This window comes from Pleurodeles waltl, chromosome 3_1, assembly GCF_031143425.1.
Source record: "Pleurodeles waltl isolate 20211129_DDA chromosome 3_1, aPleWal1.hap1.20221129, whole genome shotgun sequence".
NCBI classification, from domain to species: domain Eukaryota; kingdom Metazoa; phylum Chordata; class Amphibia; order Caudata; family Salamandridae; genus Pleurodeles; species Pleurodeles waltl.
Window position 1 is genome coordinate 903,220,972 of NC_090440.1, and position 25,434 is coordinate 903,246,405.

Sequence of the window (25,434 nt, forward strand, 5' to 3'; positions counted from 1 at the left end):
ACCATGCACATGCACCGGTTTTAGCGCATATGCGGTCTGACTGCTGTAAAGTGATTTCAAGGAATGCCAGCTCCCTTATAATTGAATTCACAGAGTGAACTGTGATTAGTGCACAATAGGAGCCGTGGGCTTCACCGACTGCACAGAGAAAACGTTCACTAGAAGCTCACTGAGTCAGAGTTTTTTTTCTATGTCGGAAGTCCAACTTCCACTTGGCCCAACTGTACAATACTGAAAAAATGCATCCTCTTTATCACTTACAAAAGCAAAGTGGTGCGTGCTCTCTTGTTGTCTGCTGGTCATGTGTCACGAGTGAGATTGCTCATTGTCGGTCTGTTTGCCCAGTTAGCCATTTCTAAGTTAGCATGATTGCTGCCAATGTCTTTAGCTGCAATCCCACGCTGTTTGCAGTGAATGAGTGATTGATAGCTTTTATAAGGTGGCTACCACATGCAGGTCTGCCAAGTTTCCAGTCTGCTTATTTGTGACATTTCTATATTTATTCTGTGGGTATGTGTGACGTTTCCCAGTCTGACGTGTGACACTCAGTGACACTGTATTGCAAATGTAGTAAATGCCATAAGAAGTGAGATTTCGTCCATCAGCAGCTGGATGTTCCCCTCATGGTGTAATCACTGTCCCATGGAAAAGGCCTTGCCTTAACAACAATGGGAATCATCCTAGTACCAAAAATGTACTTCAGTGAGGACTCTTCAAGGGTCCACTGATGGTACCATTTCCCTAAAGACTACCACTTCCCTGAAGGGAGTCTTCCACCATGAACCACCTAGAACAAACATAGGCAAAGCCAATAGGTCTCACCTAAGCAAGAGCTAATGGATTTGTCGATGTGTTTTAGCCATGTTGTACACCAGCGTGGTTGCTGTTCAGCATAGCTAAAAGTTAGTGGCATAGAGGAGAGTGGTGTGGCATGTCATCAAGGGGAATCGGGAAGAGTGGAGTAGAATGTTTTAGAGCGAAGTAGCAGAGAGTTTTACGTACTGGAGTGGGAAGGAGTGGAGTCAAGTAGAATGGTGTACAGTGGAGTGCATAGAGTAGAGTGGACTGGTTTCAAATTTGTTGGCGTAGAGTGTTGCAGTGTATATGGCGTAGAGTGCCGCAGCATACACTCCAGTGACGTACAATGCAGTGTAATAGAATGTAGTGTCGTAGATTATAGTGTTGCATAGTAAAGTGGAGTGGTGCACAGTAGAGTAGAATGGTGTAAAGTACAATGGTGTAGAGTGAACTGGTGCAGAGTAGAGTGCCACAGAGTGCAGTGAAATAGAGTGGTGCAAAGTAGAGTGGTACAGAGTAGTGCAAAGTAGAATATAGTGCCATAGAATACAGTGGCATATAGAGTGCAATGGTGTAGAGTATAGTGCTGCAGAGTGAAGTGGTGTAGACTGGAATCATGCAGAATACAGTGGTGTAGAGTGCAGTGGCATAGAATGCAGTAGTGCAAAGTAGAGTGGCATACAGTACAGTGGCATAGAGTGCAGTGCTGCAGAGGAGAGTGTCATAGAGTGCAGTGGTGTAGAGTGGCATAGCGTGCAGTGGATGAGTGGCACTAAGTAGAGTGGGGTTGAGTGCAGTGGTGCAGAGTAGAGTGGTGTAGAGTACCATGGTGTAGAGTAGAGTGGCAGAGGGTGAAGTGGAATAGAGAAGTACAGGGTGGAATGGCTTAGAGTGCAGTGGTCTAGAGTGAAGTGATGCAGAGTGCAGTGGAGTACAGTGCAGCGATGCAGAGTAGACTGCATTGGCATAGACTGCAGTAGTGCAGAGTAGAGTGGTGTAAAGTTCAGTGGTGGAGAGTGCAGTGTTGCAAAGTACAGTGTCATGGAGTGTCTTGGTGTAGAATGGCATAGACTAGCATGGCATAAAAAGCAGTTGTGTAGAGTATAGTGTTGAAGTGCAGAGTGCATTGGCATAGAGTGCAGTGGTTTAGACTAGAGTGGTGTAGAGTGCAGTGGTATAGAATGATGTAGAGTGGCGTAGAGTGCAGTGGCATAGTGTAGATTGTTTCAGAGTAGAGTGAAGAGGTGTAGAGTGGAGTGGTGCAGGGTAGAGTGCAGTGGTATAGACTGGTGTAGAATGTAATGGCATAGAGTAAAGTGGTGTAGAGTGCAGTGAAATAGAGTGCAGTGGTAAGAGTAGATTAGAGTGGTGTACAGTGGATTGGCATAGGGTGAAGAGGTATAGAATTGAGTGTTGCACTATATAGTGCTTTGGCTCAGAATGTGTATTGGCATAGAGTACAGTGGTGTACAGTGCAGTGTTGCAGAGTGGTTTAGAGCGGAGTGGCATAGAGTGGAGTAGATTGGAATGGCCTAGAATGGAATAGTGTAGAGTACAGTGGTCAATAGTGCAGCGGTGTAAAGTAGAGTGGCGTAGAGTGCATTGGCTTAGGGTAGGGTGACACATAGTAGAGTGCAATTGCATAGAGTGGAGTGGTGCAGGGTGGAGTACAGTGCAATGGTGTGGTGTAAAATGGATTGGTGCAGAGTTTAGTTGAGTGGTGTAGAGTGGATTATGCATGGTGGGGTAGCACACTGCCATTAGAGACAACAAATTTTCAACTGAACTGACTATCACATTTGCACAGATATACAAATTTACTAATAAAACTATACAGCCCACAAGCAAAAATGTGTGGAATTTGCATCATCTTGTGTAATGATTAGCTGTGATTAGATTAAATTATTTGTTTCCAACACACTTCAGAATTAACAAAAATGTGCTACATTTGTGTTCCTAATTCTGATATATTCTGAAATACTTGCACAGTTCACTTAAATGTTGTCTGCTACAAAAACCCTTTCCTACTCCCAATATCCAGCAAGATTGTCACATAAACCCTTTTACTTTGGAGTCTAAGAAAGAAAAGTAAACACCAAGCTCCTTCAGAAGACAGAGCCTGGCATTTGACCTCAGCCTTTGAATGCACAGCAAATGTGGCAAGATAAGAACACTTGTGGACGAATACAAGGAAAGTTGGTGTGAAAAGGCTTTGCTCCATGGGAGGGGCAAACCACCCTGAACACCCTAAAGCCTATAAAGCCAGCAAATAGAAAGCCAGAAAATGTGAGTTACAAACCACAAATTTAATGGTAAGCAACGGGCAGAATGCATTCATAGGAAAGGTTTCTGAATGTCCCCAAGATCTCTTTACCAAACCAGACAGTAGGCTTCGACCTAAAAAGGTGTGCAGTGTCTTTACTCAAAGACCACTAGACATGCATTGTTTTGATGCCACTGGCTGTGCTGTTGGAAAGTTGGAAGGTAGTTTAAAATGCATAGGATCCAGCAGTAGCTAATTAATTTCCAGTCACTCCATTTTATGGTGTGAATAAATCCCAATGTATTTTGAATTAAGATGTTTAGCTGGCAAATCCCCATTTATTTTTTGTGTCACTTCTTGTCAATTCTGACTTTTCAATCCTCAGTCACTGCCTTCTGGGACTTGTAGTTTGACTTTTTCATTAGGAATGTAAGTTGAAATACCCAAATCGCTAAGTGATGTTAGCTAAAAACCCTTGCACATCACTGGATCATGGTGTCAAACATAATACCCTTGACAGCTATAATTGAACTGAATCTACAGATGTTATATGAGTTCCTCATCCTGCGCTTGTATTAAAGTGTTTTTGCACTGCACAACCATCTGTGGCCTGCTCTCCTTCTCAGATAAAATTAGTTTGTCAGCTGATTGCTCTGCTAATGTCCAGATCATTTTTAAATGGTCACATTTATATACAAGTTGTCAGAGAAAAGGGGGATGAAAAGGAGTGGGATGCTGAGCCAGAAGAAGCCTTCTGCAAGTCTGTCCAGCAAGAAATAACTCTGCAAGAGGCCAGGATGGGCAAACACCCAAAAGTGAAGGGCAAAATAGTCGAGAGTCATTCAATGATTACTTAGCTAAACTGCCAGATGTCTTTCACAAACAATCAGACAGGCCTCACTTCAGCTGCTGCAGTGCGTGGCAAGTACGGGCTCCGAGGCAAAGTCCTGTTTCTTGGCAGGCTCTTAACAAATAGTCAGAATCAGGATTGGACTGGCCAATACAACAATCAGCCAGTGCTGTACAGGCTGGTCTAGTAGGTCAGTGTGAGTTAGCCAGGAACTTTTGATTTTACTAAAATTATACATTATTTAAGGGGGCTTTTGGCCAGCTCTCTTCAGCCATTGGTCTATTGTTGTGTCACTCATATTTTGATTCAACTCAGTACAGCATATAGCCTACTTCAACCATTGGTGACCTTCACTTTGAGTGACTGCATTTTTCCCCTTCACAAGTAGCACATCCTCACACAAGGCAGTTACCTTCAGTGCCAGTGTTTTAGGTCAAGCGTAAGCGTACAACCTCTTGTATACCTTTAAGTATACTTCTTCCGTGGGCTTCCAGCATTCTCATTTGTTAGCTTCAGTGTCATTTAAAAATCCTTGCTTACTAGTGGTCAGGGATGCCTCATTGTCCCTCCTTCTTCTGTGTGGGAGCAGGTCCCAATTACTGTATAATTACGCTTTGTCCTATTTATCTGGTCTAGGGGGGACTTTTTTTTACTTTGCTCCTGTCTAGGGAAGCTTCCCTTTACATTTGTAAAGCGTTCTTCCTCTGAACCTAGCTGTAAACAAGGCTATAAATCAGGTTGTAATCTTGGTCACATTTGGTCTTTATGTGCTCTCTGCTCCCTCTCTCAGCTGCCTGGCTCCCGCCCTTCCTTGGCTTGGAGTTTTTTTACCGAGTGTGCCTGTCTGTGTGCTGAGAGCAAGGGCAGAGAATTGCTTGTAAATGTTTATAGCCTAGGCACTCAGCTCTACCAGGGCTCCAAAATCCTTTGAGACAGTGCCCACTTCTGCTCCATACTGGAATCCTTCTCGCAGCTCCATCAGTGCAACTCAGTTCACACACTTGAAGTCCTCAGCCGAGCTAGTGCCAGGAACTCCGCACACACTGTCTGCCATAGCACCTCAGTTCTCGCAGTCAGTACTCTCTGCTCCTCCAGTAGTGGGACCTTGGGCACAGCTCCATCAGTGCACCGCCGTTCACACACTCTGAGCTGTCAGCTGTGCCAGTGCTAGGAACCCCACACATGCTGTCTGCCAGAGCACCCCAGTTTTCCTAGCCAGTACACTCTGCTGCGTCAGTACTGGGACTTCGGACACAGCTCCATTAGTGCACTGCCATTCGCACACACCAAGCCCTCAGCCGTGCCCCACACACGCTGTCTGCCAGAGCACCTCAGTTCTCGCAACCAGTACACTTTGCTGCTCCAGTAGTGTGACCTCTGGCACAGCTCCATCAGTGCACCACCGTTCACATACTCCAAGCCCTCAACCGTACCAGGAACCCCACACACACTGGCTGCTAGAGCACCTCAATTCTCGCAGCCAGTACACTCTGCTGTTCCAGTACTGGGACCTCAGGCGCAGCTCCATCAGTGCACCGTTGTTCACCCACTGCAAGCCCTAAGCCGTGCCAGTGCCAGAAACCCCACACACGCTGTCTGCCAGAGCACCTCCGTTCTTACAGATAGTACACTCTGCTGTTCCAGTACTAGGACCTCCACCACGGCTCCATCAGTGCACCTCAGTTCTACCCTGGCGAGGTCACTTCCTTTCCTATACTGGGACCCCGCTCACATACAGTTCCATTACAGCAGCTCAGTTCTATATTCACTCCCACTGCCAAGCCAATAAAGGACCAAAAAGAGCAAAACTCAGATCAGCCAATGGACCTCCAGTCTAACATCCAACACCACTGTTGATGGTAACCACCACAGCTCCACTAAAATCCATTGATTCTAACATTCAGTGCATATTTCTTCTCAGTTCTATGGTTCACACACACACACACCCTTCAGGACTCCTCGCTACTATGGTTCAGAGGCAATGCCACTTTCATACTGGACCCCACTCACAGCTTCACCAGGGCACCTCCAGGCTAACACTCGGCAACACTGGCACGCCAATACTAGGTTCCACAAATACCTCCTTTAACATACCTCACTTCTGGCCTTGTGTGGCTTTTACTATTCCAGCACTGCAGCCCACATACAACTCTGTCAGTGCACCTTAACCCTAACCATCAGTACCCCATTATTCCAATACCAGGAATTACACGGCACTCTGTTCCGCATTCCGCAACGCTGCTTTTCTTTTATTCCATCACTGGGACGCGACCCAGCTCTGTCTATACCACCAATCCTGATCTGATGCGCCCTAATATTGCTGTATTGGGGTTCACATACAACTCTGCTAATGAACCTCCTGCTGTTATGCAGTGCCCCTGCTGTTCCACACTCTGATTTCTGTTTGAGGACTTGGGGAACCAATACGTCTATTCCTCCTCTTTCAAACTCGCAAAAATGTGTTTATTTCTTTCCTTGTTTTGTTCCTCTCTTTCTTCCTCATCAGGGGTTCATTCTTTCACTATTCTTTCTCCTCCCTTCATTCTTTCTTTGTCTTTTTTATTTGCTCTTTCCTTTGACTCAGTATGCGTCCTTTCACTTTTATTGTTAGATCTTCTTCCTTCCTTTCTCTAGTGTTTCTCTTATCTTTATCTGTCAATTCACATTTTACTATAAATACCTCTTTTTCCCGTTTCTGTGTGGAAGCCCCAAGTTACTTGTTGGGACAAAGTGGTTTTCCCATTCTGTGTCTGTGGGAAATGTGTCAGTACATACATGTTCTGGTTCTTTCGCTTCTTATTTCTCTCACCATCTCTCTTTTTTCTCTAATGATCATTTTTCTCTTTCTCTTCACACGTCTTTCATTATTTTTTCTGCTTTAGCTCCCTTTTTTCTTTTGTCTCACACGTTTACTGTATTACTTCTCTTAGTTGTGTTTTCATTTTCTCGTTCTGTCTTATCCTTCTTTTATTTTGTTGTGACAGCTTTTCTTTCTGCCTTTTGTCTGTTGTGTTCCTTTTGCTTCTCATTTTGTGCCCCATCTGCTTTCTCTCCTGAGGCCTAGTTATCAATGGAGCAACAGGCGTAGTACCCCCAGGGCCCGGAGACCTACGGACCTAACTCAACTCTAATTACTGCTGTATTTTCCTACCAATATTGCAGTCAATCATTTTCCCATTTTACTCCATGGCCCATGACACCGTTACAACACCACTTGCCCTCTTCATCTTTACTCCCGACTCTCTCTTTCCTTTCCTTCTCCAATCCGTCCCACATGATATTTTTGTTATGGTGTTTTGAGCATTACACTCTAATGCTAAAAAAATATTTCTGATAAGGGTTTATATGATAATTATATATGTTTTAAGGTAGAGGAAGAAAGTAAATGCAACTGCTTTAGTTAAACGCTGTGCAACTGGAATTATATGGCAGGAGAAAAGTCCAGTTATGAATTTACAATGCCAATAGCTATAACTCAAGAAAATGTGACGCCTATTGCATTGCAAGTGCTTGTTTGTTTTTACTTTCAATTACTTTAGTGTTGTCTGTATGTTTAGATCCTGATGTGATAGCTGGATGCTTTTGGTGTAAACACAGGGCACATTCCAGCTTGGTATGATCCCATCTCCTGCTAATGCTGTTGTAAATTCAATTAAGTGGCCTTGTTTATCTGACTGCTGCTATTTCAAATCAGCAGATAATAGCTCTGAATATAAGCTAATCAGTGTGCTCCCTCAAACTTGCCAATCTTCCTTTCTTTCTTACTTTATTTCACACTTTCTTTTGGTTTCTTCCCTTCTTCCTTTCTTTCTCTCCTCTTTCTTTCTTTCTTTCTTGCCTTATTTCTCGAAGACAAGAGCCTGACAGCCATTACCAGACCAAATGATTTTTTTGAGTCTGTGTTATGTGTATAACATACATATATGGGGGTTTTCAGCTGGACTTCATCCATTAGTCTGTGGTTACAACATTCACATTTTAGTTAGACCCACTCCAGTATGCCTCAAAGGGCAATGTGTCAGCCCACTTCAACTATTGGCTGACTCCACTATGACTCATGCATGCTGCCCTTTCACAAGGAGCACATCAACACACAAAGTAGTTTCCTTCAGTGGCAGGGAGTTCTGTTGTAATGTCTGCTTTTTTGGCACCCCAAAATAATTTTGTGTTTAGTCAATGGCTTCTTTTTAGGACTGATGAGAACCCACAGCTTCTTGAACAATAAAGTTTTACAAAAAACATGAAAAAAACAAGACTTGCCAAAAGGTTGGCAGTCAACAACAGACGTAATGACTTTGACAATGTTTGTTTTGGCTGCTTGTGGCATGTTTTATGATCTCATAGGCCGGTTTTACTGTTGTTTTCCCTGATATTCAAACAAACATAGTCTGTAGTAAGTTCAAGTCTGTGCAATCTTCCAAACTTTGCAAAACACTTATGCAGCATGTCTCTAGAAGTGGCTCAGTTTGCAAACATTGGCCACGTATTAGGTTACAGCCTACCAGACAGCACAGCTAAAGACGTCTTGGTGGATTTTCAGAAAAGTGACCTAGGAATGCATTCCAACTGTTAATTACCATTGGCTTTATGGTTTATAACTCACATTTCCTGGCTTCCTATCTGCTGGCTTTATTTGCTTTAGGCTTTCCAGGTTCAGTTCATACCTCCCGTTGTCTAAACAGTGTTTACTGTATCCTTCCACAAATTCAATTTCTGTAAACAGGCCTTTAAATCTTCTTCTTATTTTGTCACATTTGACGTGCATTCAAAGACCGAAGTCAAATGTCAGGCGCTGTCTTCCGAGGGCGCATGTTTACTGTTATTTCTCTGAGTTCAAAGTGAGAGAGTTTATGGCAATCATGCTGGAAACTGGGGTTAGGAAAGATTTGTTTTCTTACACACGAAAACATTTAAAGGAACTGTGTAAGTATTTCAGAATATATCAGAATTAAGAACGCTCAAATGAAATGCATTTTTGGTATTTCTGGTGTGTTGGAAACAAATACTTTAATATGATCAAAACAAATAGTTACACCAGGTGATGCAATTTCCACACATTTCTGTTTGTGCACTGTATAGTTTTAACTTGCATGCCTGTGAAAATGTAAAGGTAATTTCAATTGAAAATGTGTTGTCTGTAAAGGCAGTGTGCTAGCACACCATGCATACTCCACTCTACGCCACTCCAGTCCACTCTGCACAACTGCACTCTACTCCGCACCACTTCACTTTACACCACTCCTTGCCATTGCACTCTGCACCATTCCACTCCAGAAACTGCACTGAAGGCAACTTCATGCTATGCCTCTCTACCCTGTACTACTCTATGCCAGTGCACTCTTTGCCACTCTACTCTACGCCACTGCACTCTTCCCCACTGCACTCTGTTCCACTCCAGTCTAGGCCACACCAGTCAACTCTGCACAACTTCACTCTACCCCAATGTACTCTAATCCACTCTGCAACAGTGCACTCTACACCATTGCACTCTGTGCCAATACACTCTAAGCTCGTTCACTTTACTCTGTAACATTCAACTGTATGCCCCTGCATTCTACACCAATCCACTGTACACCACTCTAATCTACTCTGTGCCACTTCACTCTCTGCCACTGCACTCTACACCATTTAACTCTACACCATTACATTCTGTGTCACTCTGAGCAACTACACTCTACCCAGCACCACTCCACTCTATGCCACTTCACTTTACTCTGAAGAAATCTACTCTTTGCCACTGCACTCTGTGCCACTCTACTCCACTCTGAGCCACCCCACTCTATGCCACTGCACTCTGCGTCACTCTACTCTTAACCACTGCACTCTACACCAATGTACTCTACACTACTGCCCTCTATGTCACTGTACTCTGTGCCACTGTGCTCTACTCTGCATCACTCTGCTATACTCCACGGCTCTTTATGACACTCTACTCCACTGCACTCTGACATTCTACTCTGCAACACTGCACTCTCTGCCACTGAACTGTACTCCACTCTACTCTGCACTACTTCACTCTATGCTATTCCACTCTACACCCTTTCACTCTCTGGCACTATACTCTACTCTGCACCACACTATAGTACTGTACTCTGCACTCTACTCTGCACCACTCTATGGTATTCTACTCTGCACCACTGCACTCTATGCCACTCGACATAACTCTGCACTCTACGGCACTGCACTCTATGCCACTCAACTCTACTCTGTACCACTGCCCTCTGCGTCACTCAACTCTTCACCACTCCACTCTTCACCACTCTATGCCACTCTATTCTACGCCACTGCTTTCTACGATGCTGTATTGTATGCCGCTGAATTCAATGCAACTACACTCATGCCACTGCACTCTACACCACCATACTCTGCAACCCTCTATGCCAATACACTCTACACCAGTTCACTCTGCTCCACGTCATTCCAGTGTATGCCACTCTACGCGACTCCACACTACTCAACACACTACTCAACTACTCAACACTCTCTGCCACTCCAATCTACAACAATCTACTCCACTCTTTGCCATTACAATCTACAAAACTCCACATGACTCTCCCCTACACCACTTACTTTTAGCCATGCTGAACAGCAGCCATGCTGGTGAACTACATGGCTAAAACAGATTGGCAATGCCAATATCTCTTGCATACGTGAGACCTATTGACTTTGCCAATGCTTGTTTAGCTATCTGATTCATTAATGGGGCCCACTTTATTTTGTTGTCCCAGTCTATTTTCCGCCTCAGTTTGACCCTGATCACAACACACAACCCAGCAGGGTGTATGAGGCGCAATAAGGGAAAGTGGGTTTGCAGTCCAGTGCTCAAATGAAGAGATAGATAGTGTGCTTGCAATGGGATTTAGTTGAGCTGACCTCACATGTCTGACTTATTTTGCACCTAGCAGTACAGCAATGCTTTCTTGGTTCTTCTGGAGAACCAACACATAAGTGCAGTTGTTTCAGTAAGATAGTAATTTTGGCAGTATCTCTAGAGCAGTGGTCTTCAAAATTGCTAATGCCACACAAAATGACAAATATTTCCTCAAAATGTTTCTAAGAAATTGACATCTCTAATTTAACAATTCAAACATTGAAAAGTTATCCCTTTCAAAAAGTATTCAAATGCCTGATTTCCAATATGCTGGTGGCAGCGTGAACTCCCTAAACGTGTAAGAGTATCCACAGTGTGATCCTTTATCGGAAATGCGGTGAAGGACTTAGGAGTTCTCCAACCCGCCATACACACAGACTTTGACACCTATATCCATCCAGGATATTACAGTAAAAACATTTTGGTATATTACAGAGAACATCAACCCCACTGTTTTCTTTAACACAGTACTGTTTTATGCATCTCTGTTCTCTAGGGGCCTCCTGGCCAGAGCCTGGCATCCCCGCACCCTCTCCGGAGATCAATTCCTGCTCCCACAGGGTGCTCTTGAGGGCACTGCAATGTAAGATCCCTTAGAGAAAGAGTGTTTACTTCACATTTGAGAGTGTCTTACAGTGTTTTGTTTTCTGAATGTTATGTTATGTCATCTTATTAGCATTTGTATAGTGCACGTAAACCAGGTTGGTTCCCTTCCACTGGGTATCAGAAGCAAACACACTGCTGACAGCAATTAGTCATATGCTTCTTTGAAGAGCGAAGTCTTCAGGTGTTGCCTAAATCTCATATAGCTGGGGGTGGATCTAATGCGAGGGGGGAGGGAGTTCCAGATGTGGGTATCAAGTACAGAGAATCTGGAGCTCCCCCAGTCTCTTTATTTTTAATGTAGCAACTGTGAGGAGATTCATGTGAGTAGACCAAAATTGTGGCTGGGGGGTATATTTTTTATTCTGGATGACATAAAGGCTTGGCTTCTGTCATAAAGTGATTTACAAGCTGGTTTTGAAGATAGTTTGTTGTTCTACCTGTAGCCAATGTAGCCTTTTCATCAGTGGGGTCAAATGGCAGTGTCTAGGCTGTTGAAAGACTAGCCTAGCGGACTGCTTTTGTGCCAGTAGGAGTCCTTGATTGAGGCCTTTTAGAATGTCAAGATAGAGAGAATTGGCATAGTCTGTCCTTAAGATGACTAAGGCGAAAGTGACCTGAGCCAGGGCTTCCACGATGAAGATTTTGCACAGCTGAAGAAAACAAGAGGATGGTACAGCTCCTAATTGGAGTTTCATGGACAGATTCTTGTCAATGAGAACTCCAAGATTTGTTTCAGAGTTTTTGGGCTGGGGGTACCCATTGTGGGGAGACAGAAAGAGGAATTCCACAAACCATGCTTATTTTGAGTTATGACATGTTCTGTCTTGTTTCCAGGACATGGGGAGGTTTTGGCAGGGTCAGGCAGATTAGTGAGAATTTAATTAAGTGGTGGTCAGACCATGCACACAGGTGACTGTGAGACTGGCCACTGATAGGTTAGTGAACCATACCTGGTCTAATGTGTGACCTTTAATATAGGTGAGTAAAAATACATGTTGTTCTTGTGTGGCTATGGATGTCTGGTGGTTTGCAAGTGTGTAGGGTGGGATGCTCAATTGGCAGCTTTACTTGTTGTTTGGGTGATGGTGGCTGTCACTGTCGCGTTGTACCTATGTCTATCAGTGTAAGTAGTATGCTACCCTAAATGATCCACCAACAGAGTTGCACCTTCTATTATTGTCAATGTTATGTCCTGTGCTTCACCACCCCAACACTGTACTTGGCCTCACCCTGCACTGCCCCGTCTCAGTTCTGCCCTATTCCAGTACAGAATTGTGCCACAGCTCTTAACAAGCATGTTATCATATCTGGCCATGTGCAGATTTGGCCAAGTTCTGGATGCACTCACTGTAAGCTGTACACATGCAACTTGCCTCCTTCCACTTCATTCATGTTGTGTGATATCAAAAGAAGCTAAATGGGCACTATTACTGACTTTTGGTTCTGGTTTGGGGTGATACATGTTGGTACGGTGTCCCACCCTGGCTCCAAAGTCAGTGGAAGAAAATAATTTGCTAAATTTCCCCTTCCCCACAACCTTTGCACACCTGACACTTTGCACCTCTTAACATATCCCATTATTTGCCCTCTCCACAAACTGGACCATGAATGTATTGGAATTAACTTTGCTTGTTTCAAGCACTCCAGTTTTGGTTATTGGAGGTGCATGCAGCAAGCTCTGCCAGTGACTGAAGTGAGCAGCACCACTGGTAGAAGTGAGCTAAGGCAGTGAGGGAGTGAGCAGAGTGAGCAAAGTGAGTGAGTGTGTGAAGTTGGGAGTAGTCTCTTAAGAATTATTTTGGCCATTTGCTCTTATTTTTTGTAGAGATGAAAGAGAGACATTTCAGCAGTGCTGGCATCAAATCTATAGAGGGAAAACTATGAACCCAAGGAAATTAGTATAATACATGAAAGGTGTAAGACATGATATTCTAATGATTGAACAGAGAAGACTTAGACTGTCCCATGTCCCCTGAGGAAAGTATCCTTATCAAAAGCTTAACAAATTCTAAGGCCCAGGTGTTCCGATGCCTTCACTCATCATATTATACACCATTCTGGTGAGGCTTAATAAGCTTAAAGACAAAACTGTTAATTGAGTTTGTTTGTTCAGGTAAATTAATTCTCTTAAAGCTAGAGGCTAGTGTCTCAGTATTGCTGATGCAAGGCAAACCTTCAGGGTTCAGTAGCTCATACCACCCCATTTCCCTTTGGAATGTTGTAGCAAGAATTTCACAGTTCTTAGTGAACCAGCTAAATAAGTTGAGGCTGCATCTGATTTATTGAGACCAATTGTGATTTATTCCCAAAAGTCAAATAGGCTACAACACATAAAAGTGATACATTTGATTGATACAGAGACTAAACTGAATAAGAACATTATATTTTTATCTTTAGACATAGAAAAAACATTTGTCAGGGTTGAGTGGTGTTTTTAACAGAAGCTTTAAGGGTCAGAGGTTTTGGACGTGGCTAGATATTCAGGCCCAAGTGCCTCAAGTCGGGTGAGTGGCATAGACCCTCAAAAGACCCAAGAGTTCCCAAAACTAAGCAAGGGTGCTGTTTATCTACCTTGCTATTCTTGCTTTATCTAGAGTCTTTGAAGCAGAGCATTCATAATATAACTGATTTATCAGGTTTTAAACTAGGGACTGACAAATTATTCTGGTTTGTGGATGGCACTGTAGTATTTCCAGCTGACTCAGTATGCTCACTTCCAGTACTCACGGAGCTAGAAAGGTTCTGTAAGGTAGTGGGCTTTAAACACAAAATGCACAAATCAAAGGCATTGTTCATTAACATCCCAGAGAAAGATCTGACCTGCCTCATGGCTAGCACACAATTTTAGTGGCGATCTTTTTCTGTCAAATACTTTGGGACACACCTAGAAGCTACAAAGATAGCATTAACAATCTCTATAATGGCAGGGTCTCATAGCAATGGTTAGAATGATGATACAAACTACAAATATGGAGTGGCTGCTTCAAAGCTGCTCCGTATTTCCCTGTGCAGGAGATAACATGCCTGCAACATAAAGAAAGGGACGAGATCCATTTGCAGCTGGTTTCAGTGAGTGACTGCACTCACCTGCAAGGAGATGTCTGGGAAGTCCATCGCCCCCTTTCTCTTCTCCAGAAGGCTGCCTTTAGGAGGCGCACATTCATTGCACCACCTTTTTGTGGCGCACCTTCAGTGCCTTCCTAAAGACATGTTTGGCTCTGCGTCCGCATCTATTATACAACGCATGTGCAGAGGCAAAGTGATTCCCTCATCTACATGGGGCCATGCCACCATGCAAAAGAGGGAACCCCCTCTAATCATGGCACTGACGATACATGTGTGACAGCAATTTCTGTATTACAGAAGGGGCCGCACAAGCAAAGTGCCTTGGGGGCACACAAAGCAGGTGCACATCCCTGTTGTGCCCCATGAGCACTCTCTGTGATACTTCCCCAGATGTTTAACCCAGACATAAAGAAAGCAAAGCTGTACCCCTTGGGGACAATTAGAGAAGCTTCTCGGAAACGTCACAGACAATCCACCCATGCAGAATTTATATATTTAGTAACAATGGTAGTATTAGCTCAAAGGAAAGGGACAAAGATAGATTGGAGGAAGAACTGTTGTACACCTACTCAAAGAAACAATGAGACATCATATTTTTCAAATCCTACTAGGCCATTACAAGCACTCAGGGGCTAGAGGTGGCAGGAAAGATCTTACATGAATGACACTGGACTCTTCAATGTCTTCAAATCATAGATGCTAAACCTCTGACATGCGCTTGCAGGGTTGTGGAAAGTAAGAGATGCAAATATGTTCAATGCCCAGAGGTTAAGGGATTCTCTGAAGCAATAGTAAAAGTAATCGACCTTCAAATCCTTGATAATCTAACAAGTATTACACTTGTATGAATGCCTTAGATTCTGAGATTAAGTTGGCTACAAGGCAAAGACAGACACACTGGTTAATATTGGTTGGCTCTGAGCCAAACAAAGGGGCATATTTATAGGCCCCTAGCGCCACCTTGCACCACATTAACGTCATTTATTTTGACGTTAATGTGGGCCGAGACCAAAATCCCTGTGTCGTATTTACAATGTATTTAAATGCAGTGTGCCACCCTGTAACCCTTTGAGCTACATTATGCCTGCGCCAGGCATAATATAGGCAAAGGGGGCATTCCTCCGTTAACGGACCCGGTAAAATGGTGCAAGGAAATCTTTGGGATTTCCTTGCACCATTTATTACAACACTTTTAACGCCTGCTCAGGAGCAGGTGTTAAAAGGGGGTTTCCATTCTTTAGAATGGGCCACTATGTACTCTGCAGGAGTAGCGCCAACAGTTTGTTGCTATTCCTGCAGAGTACATCAATAGAGTCATTAAAAATGGCTCTACTGCCCCCTACCCTGCACCATGGTGCGCCGTATTTAAATATGGTGCACACATGGTGGCGGTCGGGCATGCTAAGGGGCGCAAGGAAAGTGGCACTGCACTCAGTGCAGCGCCACTTTCTATAAATCTGCCCAAAGTCTTTTAAACAAATGGGGGATCCAATTAACTCCAATCATTCGGGGGAGATATTCCTGACTCTAGGCATCATTGCGCATTTGGGGGTAGGACCACCAGACCGCCATGTTGGCGGTCTTAAAAAGACCACCATGTTGACGGTCTTTCACACCACACTATTATGAGTTATTCAGGCAGGACCACCGAGCGCCAAGCAAAAAAGGCAGACCGCCTGTGGCGGCCTGGAAATAAGCGGGCTGACCTCCAGCACCAAAAGCACTGTGGCAAACCACTGAGCATATTACAAGCACATAGTCGCTGTGGTGGACCATTCATGGCGGTACGCAGTCAGCAAAGTAATACACAACTGCACATTGGATGAATTTGAATACAACACAGCTGACACACATTGCCACAGTGGACACACCTGCAAAGCACACTATAAAACACACTCCTTCACAGACCACAATCCTTTGCATTATCAATGCCAAACACTGAAGTGAGAGCACATTATTTCCACTGCACTACATAGATTAGGCACCATTTTCTTCACCATCCCATTGAATACCCTGCAAACACATTTTCCATTGACACTCTATTGCACTTCCTCTGTTTAGTAAGTCACTGTCACCCATTTTATTTTTTTGTTCCACCATGTCACGGTCAAAAAATACACATTTTTCTGAAGATGAGTTAAGAGTCAAGAGGGATGAAATCATAAGAGTAGAGCCACAATTGTTTGGGGCACAAGTACAGCATACTCCACTCAGTAGGAAAATTGAAATGTGGAACATGATATTCGACTGAGTCAATGCTGAAGGCACCAGCCTGCGCACAAAGGAGGACATTAGGAAGAGGTGGAATGACATCAGAGGCAAGGTCCATTCCCTGGTATCCAGGCACCAGCTGCAGGCCAAGAAGACTGGTGGTGGTCCTCCCAATGCCCCATTTCATCTCTTTCCCTGGAGGAGAAGTTTTTGGCCATCCTGCATTCTGAGGGCTTGACAGGAATACCTGGAGGAGTGGATTATGGTAAGTCACAGCACAAAAAATGGCACAAAAATGCCATACTCATATCTCAACTTTTGCTTGTTCATGTTTTCCACCAATATTCAATACCCAGATTATCTGAGTCTAAACACTGTCATTCTGCATTTTTGGACCCTCACAACATAGCTACCAAGGTCCACCACATGCCATATGTCCAATTGGGGCCTGTAACTCTTTCAATATCAAGATAACAACAGTGATGGTATGTCTCAATAGGTAAATGTATGCCCAAACCCAAATGTAGTCTGCATACAGATATGTAATACACAACATTTGTATAGGTTCTGTAGTACAGAGAGGTACCAACTCCCAGGAGGCACTGTTTCAGCAACTCCAAATACCAGACCAGTGTTCTCCTGTCCAAATACCCCTGTGTCTTAACTCTCAAATTAAGTGTACTCACCTGGGAGGATACCTAGGGTATAGTGTGTGTAGTAGAGAGGGTGACATAATTGCAACTCCCAGCAGGCCATGTTTCACTAATTCCAGACACCAGACCAGTGGTCACTTGTCCAAATACCCCTGTTTGGCAACTCCCAAGAGAGAGTTACCTGATTACAATTCCCAGGAGGCACTGCTTTACTAACTCCAAACACCAGACCAGTGTGCATTTGTCAATAGACCCCTGTTTGGTAACTCTCAATTGAAGGGTACTCACCTGGGAGGATAATATTTGCCAAGTGTGGGAAGTAGAGGGATGACTGGACTGCTAAGGCCAGGAAGGCCCTGTGTCTGTAAATCCAACAACCAGCCCAGTGTTTACTTGTCCAAATACCATTGTTTGGTAAACCACAAATGAAGTGTACTCACCTGGGGAGATCACATTTGTATAGTGTGTGTAGTACAGGGAGTGACATGACTGCTGAGGCCAAGAGGCTCTGTCACTGTTACTCCACTCACACGTCTAGTGTTCTCTTCTCCAAATACCATTGTTTGGTAAACCACAAGTTAAGTGTACTCATCTGGGAGGATACTATTCATTAAGTGTGTGAAGTAGAGGGAAATGACATGACTGCAACTCCCAGGAGACCCCTGTTTGCAACTCTTGATTGAAGGGTACTCACCTGGGAGGATATCATTTGCTAAGTGTTGGGGAGTAGAGGGAGTAACACGACTGCAAAGCCCAATAGGCCCTTTAACTCTAACTCCAAACACCAGCACAGTGGAAACTTGTCAAAGTACCCTTGTTTGTCAAGTATCAAATGAAGTATACTCACCTGGGACGGATCAAGCACAGATCATGCCCAAATCACAGACGTATCTGTCAACATAACTCTATCTTGACTTGCTAACACAAGATGAATTATTGGAGGAGAGGGATGACACCTTAACCACTGTGTATAACAAGTATTCATAAGCCCCTCAGATGCATCACCAGATTGGTATTGGCAGTAGACACATTCACACTGCACTAGGCGCATGACTCCAGTCACATATACAACAATGTCCTGGGTCTGCCTGCATCAGACTCAACTAGACCTCCAAATGGTCAAAGCCATATCTTGCCTAGCCACTGTTTTCTGCCTGTACTGGTGGCAAGATGGCATTTCAGGCCATCCTCCCTAGTGCTAATGATCTGCACATTTCAACAGCAGCTTGAGTCAAAATGAATCAGCATGGGTTCAGACACGACATGTCAATACACCCAATACCATGGTTACTTGCCACAACATGATTAGGTGCAACAAGGTCTCTGCTTACTGTAACTCTAAACCATTGGAGGAAGATGTCACATCAACAGGTTGAGCTGCCGCTGGGCACACAGAGGCAACAGAAAACACTGCTACTGCCCCCCTAGATGAAGCCCTCAGTGAAGAAGACACTCCTGGATGTCTGGGCATGGAGGACGGTTCTGACCCATCTGGGCAACCTAGTCAGACGGCAAAAGTGAGTCTAACTGTGGCCCCTACATCACCTCCCAGCCCAGTTGCCTCAACATCACCATTCGCCCCCCAACCTGTGAACTGAGCACAGTGTTTACCATCTTGTGCCCTCCCAGTCCTGGATCCTGAGTTGCAGCACAACACTTCCAACAACAAGGGTCCAGGACCACGTTGGAGAGGACACCCTGTGACAAGGGCACAGGCCGGTGGGGGTAGAATGCATGGGAGGGGTGCTGTTTCCCAGCGGTGTGAGGCCACTGTGGCTGATCTTAGCCAAGACACAATCAGCCATGTCTTGGGGGTCTATCAGGAGTCCCAAGGTGAGATGGGCAGGGTCTTGACTGAACCCTGGGAAATTAAGCAGATACAGAGGGACATGCACAGAGACATGCAGGAATAGATGGAGGCCCACAATATCAACATGGCCTCCCTAACAGGGGTGCTGAGGGACATTCACGCCACCGTGAGCAGGGCTTTCCAACAACAGTCTACCCTTTCCTTTGGCTCATCAACACCAGGCACATCAACAAGGGTGCCAGCTACTGGAAGGGAGGTCCTGCCAGACAAAGAGCCAGCCCCAGACACCCCTGCCTCTCCATAGTAGCAGAACCCCCTTGCAAGTGGGGACATCCATCAAAGAATCAAGGAGGTGCAGATGGCAAGACACCTATCACTGCCACCAAGTGACCTCTTCCTAAAGGACCTCCTTTGTGTGCCACACGTTCACTTTGTTGACTGATCCTCAAACTCCTACGAGTTCCAATGGGAGGAGTACTCTGGACTCACAATGGTGTGAAAACTACTCCAATGATTTCATTCACCATGACTGACCCCTTCACTTTACAATTTTGGTACTTTATGTCCAAAATGTATTTCCAGAATCAGCACTGTAATAAATTCTCCCATCACAGACTCATTGGCTGCTTGCTTAATTTTCACATTTTGCTATGAAGTGGTTTAAGACCATGTGAACCATACAATGATGACACAAGCTACTTGTGCAAGCAGTGATATGTTACAGGTACACTGTGTCCATCTCAGGATTACATACATTACACACCAATACATCAGAGCAAGTGTCTGGTCAAACCAAAAAATGTATTCCAGTATACAGCACATAGGCTTTCAATATGTCTGGACCCTTAGGAAAAGAGTGTGTGACTCATACTAAGTCGAAGTACATATTTCACGGTACAGACCCCCCCCAGACCACAGATTTGTCAGTCATTGTCCTGTAGAATAGGCAAAAATTTAATTGATGGATATCATCAGCTTGAGCCTTATCACATACCACATTAAAGTAATCCAACATCACATAATCTAAGATACAGACAGATAGCAGTACAACAGCCCCTGATCACAGGCCCATCATAATCCAATTCCCATGCATCTGGTGGTATGACACAAACATATGTCAGTGTTGTGGCAAAGGCACTGTGGCCTGCAATAATGAAACACATCTACAGCTCTAGACAGGTCATACAAAAATAGTGTTTAGCCAATGTGAAGGGAAAATGACTTTGATCAAAAGCTAGGACTACATATTTTCAGACTACATGATGACACAAATGATGCATCAGGTCCACCACAAGAAAAAAAACAGGTGCAATGTGCACGTCTGTACCTGCACCCAAACAATTTGCAGACTGACTTGATACAGGTCTCATAATCCAAACTCTGCAACCTACATTTCCTGAAACTGTCCATGCACACTTGTCCATGTCGGAACAGCATCAGATACCTGCCAATGTCATAACTCTGAAATGCCCACATGAAGATGCCATGGTGAAGTAACTGTACAATGAGCAATACAGGGAGTATAGGTTTGAAACCATACCTATGACACGCCAAATATAGCAAGCAAATGTAAAATAAAGTACGTTGTAAGGAAACTGACACAAACAAAGCAACATCATCAAGGTGGGGATGTGTCAAAAGCTATTTTATCAAGCAGTCTTTGGCTGAATATTGCAGAGTATCATCTCCATAGCGTGTTTCCAAAACATTCAACTCCACACATTCTCATTTAGTCACAGTCATGACATCACATGACATACTTGCACTCATGAAAAGTAGCACAAGTCAGCTCCTTCCTCTTCACTACTGTCATCCTCACTTGAAATCTCAGGAGTCTCACCCGGTGGCACTGCAGGCTCCGCCTCCTCTGGGATGCATGGGAAATTCCTCCAAAGGGCAATGTTGTGGAACATGCCGCATGCCACAGTGATCTGACACACTTTCCTGGGAGATTAGAGGAGGGCTCCACAAGTCCGGTCCAGAGAGCGGAATCTGGCATTCAGGAGCCCAAAAGCCCGCTCCACTGGCTGCTGTGTTCTTCAATGGGCCTCATTGAGGCGGACCACCCCTGGCATAGTTGGATTCCTCAGTGGCGTCAATAACTAAGGACGGTTTGGATAAGCTTAGTCTCCTGTCAAGGAATGGGACATAAGTGCAAAAATTAATTCCTCACTTCATGACCGTAGCATCTGACACTGCACACACAATCAGGACAGTTGTAACTTACCAACTAGCTAGGCCCTCTCTAGGTGCAGTTGTGATATCAGCTGGGGTATGGTGCAGCTATATATATACATTTACAATATGAAGGAATGGTCTGAACCCGGATAACGGGCACAGACGTGAGGTGTAGCAATCCGCCAAACAGACAACTTGCATGTTGATGGAATGGAAGTTCTTTCTGGCGCAATTGACTTGCTCAGTGGCCTGCGGTGGCACCAGGGCAACATGCATGCCATCAATGGCCCCCACTACATGTGGGAGGTGGGCAAAACTAAAAATCAGCCTTCACATTGGCTAAATCCTCACTTAGGGGAAACCTGATATAGCTGTCAATCTGTTTCACCATTGCTGAGAGGAAATCCTTCAAAACCAGGCTGAGCATAGGTTTGACCATATCAGCAGACAGGGCCACTGTATGTTGGAAGGACCCTGTGGCTAGCAAGTCCAATACTGACATGACTTGTACAATGGGTGGCATGCTGGTTGGACAACTAATAGCTGGCATCATATCTGGCTTCAAATGATGGCATAAGTCCACTATTGTTTGCATATTCAGACGGTAGAGCAGGATGAAGTGGTGTTCTTCCATGGTCCTAAGGTCTGGCAGTGGACAGTAGACAAGAGGTTGCTGCATCCTCCCTCTCCCAGGGTATCTATGTGTGACAAGACATGATTTGGAACATTAGTCGGTGTGTCCCCAGCAACATACATGATGCATACCAGCAATATCATGTGACAAAGCATTTCTGACTGGATAGATATAACACTCAGTACACATCACAGCTGGTAACTACACAACAGTCACATGTGACACATATGGTTTTCAAGACATGTGTCCACAACATGGATTTTGACTGAACTCAAAGATATGCTACTCAATTGCCCCTCGAAATGTGACTGTATATTCCAACCACCAAAAAGACCATTGGTGTTTGTGGCCCATGCACCACTGTTAAATGCCATCTGTGCCCTGCACCAAACTACAATGGTGGTTTAGTAGAAGGTCCTACATGACAAGACAGAATAAGGATGTTTGTGATGCAAATAAACATATAATGTAGGTGTGATGCATTAATAAAGTCAAATACAGCATTTCAGGCAGACAAAATGGCAGATGCCTGACCTACTCCACTGGACATTAGGAACCGCCCGTAACGATTGGTGGACGTTGACAGGGCAGTAGGCGGTCGCAACCGCGGCAGACACAGCCATTGGCTAACCTTGTTGCCTGTAGCAGTCGCGGGCCAATGGCTGTGTCCAGCAGCAGTGATGACCACGTACGTGGCAGACGTGACCGCCATGCTGTGGAAAATTAGTCACTTAACTCCTGCCACTGCTACCAGCAACACCTACATGACCGGAGCTGCTTTGTGCCATCTCTGGGAGCAAACGTGCCACACCCAGCAGGTGATAGGGTGCCTGCCTTCTCTCAAGAGGAGCTGGAGAGGCTAGTTGATGAGGTCCTACCACTGTATGGATAGCTCTGTGAGTCACCAGAGGAACAGGTAAGAATCTCCTAGCCACAACTGATACTGTTTGACACAATCCTTTTCCTCCTCACAGGCTAGTGTGCCCCTATCTGCCAGTTAACCAATCAATCAATCAGGGGATTTGTATAGCACGTCTAATCACCTGTGAGGGTCTCAAGGCGCTGGGGAAAGGAAGGGGGGGGAAGGAAGGACTTTTTGTGTGCCTGTTGTTGCAGTCTGTGTGGCATTAGTGGGATGTACATGTTGCAGGTATTGGTGGCCAGTTACAAATGTTAATTTCAGTCACATTGTGTTGTGTAAGGTGTTTTGGGGTCCTAGATCCTCCTTGTGTTGGATGCACATGACTAGGTAAGGAGACTTTACTGCCATCCACTGACATATATTTCCGTTTGATGTTTGTAAGTTTTAGATGGCATGTATGTGCATGACAGCATGAGCCATGATTGCATTTTGTATGAGTCATTTAAGAATCTTGAAAGCAATGTGTATATTTCCAGAGATCTTTCACCCCACATATGGCCTTGCCAAACCGTAGTCTGGAAGGCATATCCTGACTCACTTTGCCACACACAACACATGCAAAATTGATGATGGCCCCAGGATGTACTGTCATGCATGGAAGTGATGGAAATGGAGTGTCATGTAGGTTCTGTATGCTCAGCCAGCAGAGACCAGGGCCTGTCAAATGTATCTCCCAGTATAGGACATAGTCCAGGCTGGGGTAGAGTCACTGTGGCACTGTGCCCACTCTCTGTACACCAGCAAATCCTGTTGTGTGGCCAGTATGAGGCTCTTGTGGCAAAGCTTGCCCTGAATTCCCCTGTACATTGACTAGATTAAGAATGGGTATTGGTGTTAATCCCTGAACTAGTCCATATGTGTATTTAGCATCATTGTAATGTGTGCCTTTGACTTATGACAGGGCCTTTGCTCCCATAGCTCTGTTGGCACCATCACATAAGTCATGTTTGTCCTGTGCAAGCTAATTGCAGTGATGACAGTCCCACAGTGCATACAGTGTGTAGATTCCTGTTAGGCCATGACATGTGACTCATTAGCTTGGTCACACAGCAGAAACTATACAAAGCATACATTTGTATGTTGGATGCCATCTCTATAGGATGGACACATATGTCTAAAGGAGTGTTCTGTGGTACAAGTACATATGACAGGACCCACCTCCTGAAGTGGCATGAGTCTGCATTTGGCAGGTCCCATGTCCACACATGCACAAGGAATACACTTTCGGTCCCACCATGCTAGCCCCTTCATTGTTACTCAAGTGTAATGGTGAATTCTGTACTGTGGCAGTTGACTGTAGGGATTGTGTGCAGTGAGTCAATTCCGTGGAGTGTGAATGTGTTGGTCCAGTCAGGTCTCAGGAGCTTACCCTTCAGAAGCCATATATGTGTTTATTGTTTCATTGTGGTTCACATCAGAGTACATGTTGCTGGACCATGGGCTACCTGAGGTGAGTAGGTTTGCTTAGTCATTGTAGGCCATGAGCAGGGTAGTGGGTTTGGTCTGCAGATATATACAAAAGTGTGTAGTCATGTCCCTGTACTTATTGGCTTGTGTGCTTTACACTTGAGGTGTGTTAACAAATTGAAATGTTCTAGCTTGGTTTTTCTGACGTGTGTGACTCAACAATTTGTGTGAAAACTTGTTATTGTAATCTCTTGATTTGAAATTTGCATCCATGCAGGTCAACATCCATCAGAAGAAGGAGATATGGAGAGCCATCGTCCGGAAGATGTGGACCCTGGGGATCAACAGCTGGCGACCACCCACTGTCGCAATAGGTGGGAGGACCCGAGATGCTGGGCCTGGAGCATCATGAAGGTCCAGATAGGGCTGTCCTCCCAATGTGGCCATGGGGACACATCGAACCATGACCCCCCCTAATGTCACACATACTGGTGGTGGCGTACCCAGACTTTGATGGGCGTTTGGGGGAGCACATCAGCCACAAGGAGGTGAATACAGGGCATATTCCTGCCTGTCACATTGCCATGTTAACGTTTTAGGTTCTGACATCTCCCCATGACGATTAAGAATGTGCCATGTGTGACACAGTAGATCAGTATCAGTTTCAGTTGTTATGGAATTTGTTGCATACTGATGTGCCTTGCCTGTTGGCCCTGGGATCTTGGACACAACTGGGTACAATCCACAACCAATTTGCTCTCCAGGGACAACATGTGGCTGTGTACATTGATCAATCAAGTACTGTTTGTAGTTGTAGTGGTTGTAAATTCTATGCAACAGACCACTACTCCTCAGTGTTACAAGCCCAAGTAAAGGAAGTGATGGATTACTGTCCTCAGCCATGTGTCTGGTAAAATGAGTATATTGGCATCTGCCACCCAGAGGCTACTTGTCTTCAGCGTGTGACGGGTGATTGTGCCTCACCACTGTCTGTAAGCTGAAGATGGCCATCATACATGTGACAGAGCATACATTTATCTTTGAGTGCAGCTACAGATCAACATTTTCCCTTGGTAAGTGGGGGCATGGTTTGTGTGCTATCATTCCTTGTGCCTACATGTTAGCATGTGTCCCTTTCTCTTTTTGACAAAATGTGTACACTGCT

The 25,434-nt window shown here is 44.7% G+C and overlaps 1 long non-coding RNA gene across 2 annotated transcripts in view; it reads right to left on the bottom strand.

Annotated features, from left to right (window-relative positions):
• Positions 1 to 16,491: 16,491 nt before the first annotated feature.
• LOC138284750 (uncharacterized) overlaps positions 16,492 to 25,434 on the bottom strand; it is a 39,807-nt gene continuing 30,864 nt past the window's right edge. For both annotated transcript variants that reach the window (XR_011201453.1, XR_011201454.1), the window contains exon 3: positions 16,492 to 16,912. This is a non-coding gene — a long non-coding RNA (uncharacterized lncRNA). The remainder of the gene's footprint in view (positions 16,913 to 25,434) is intronic.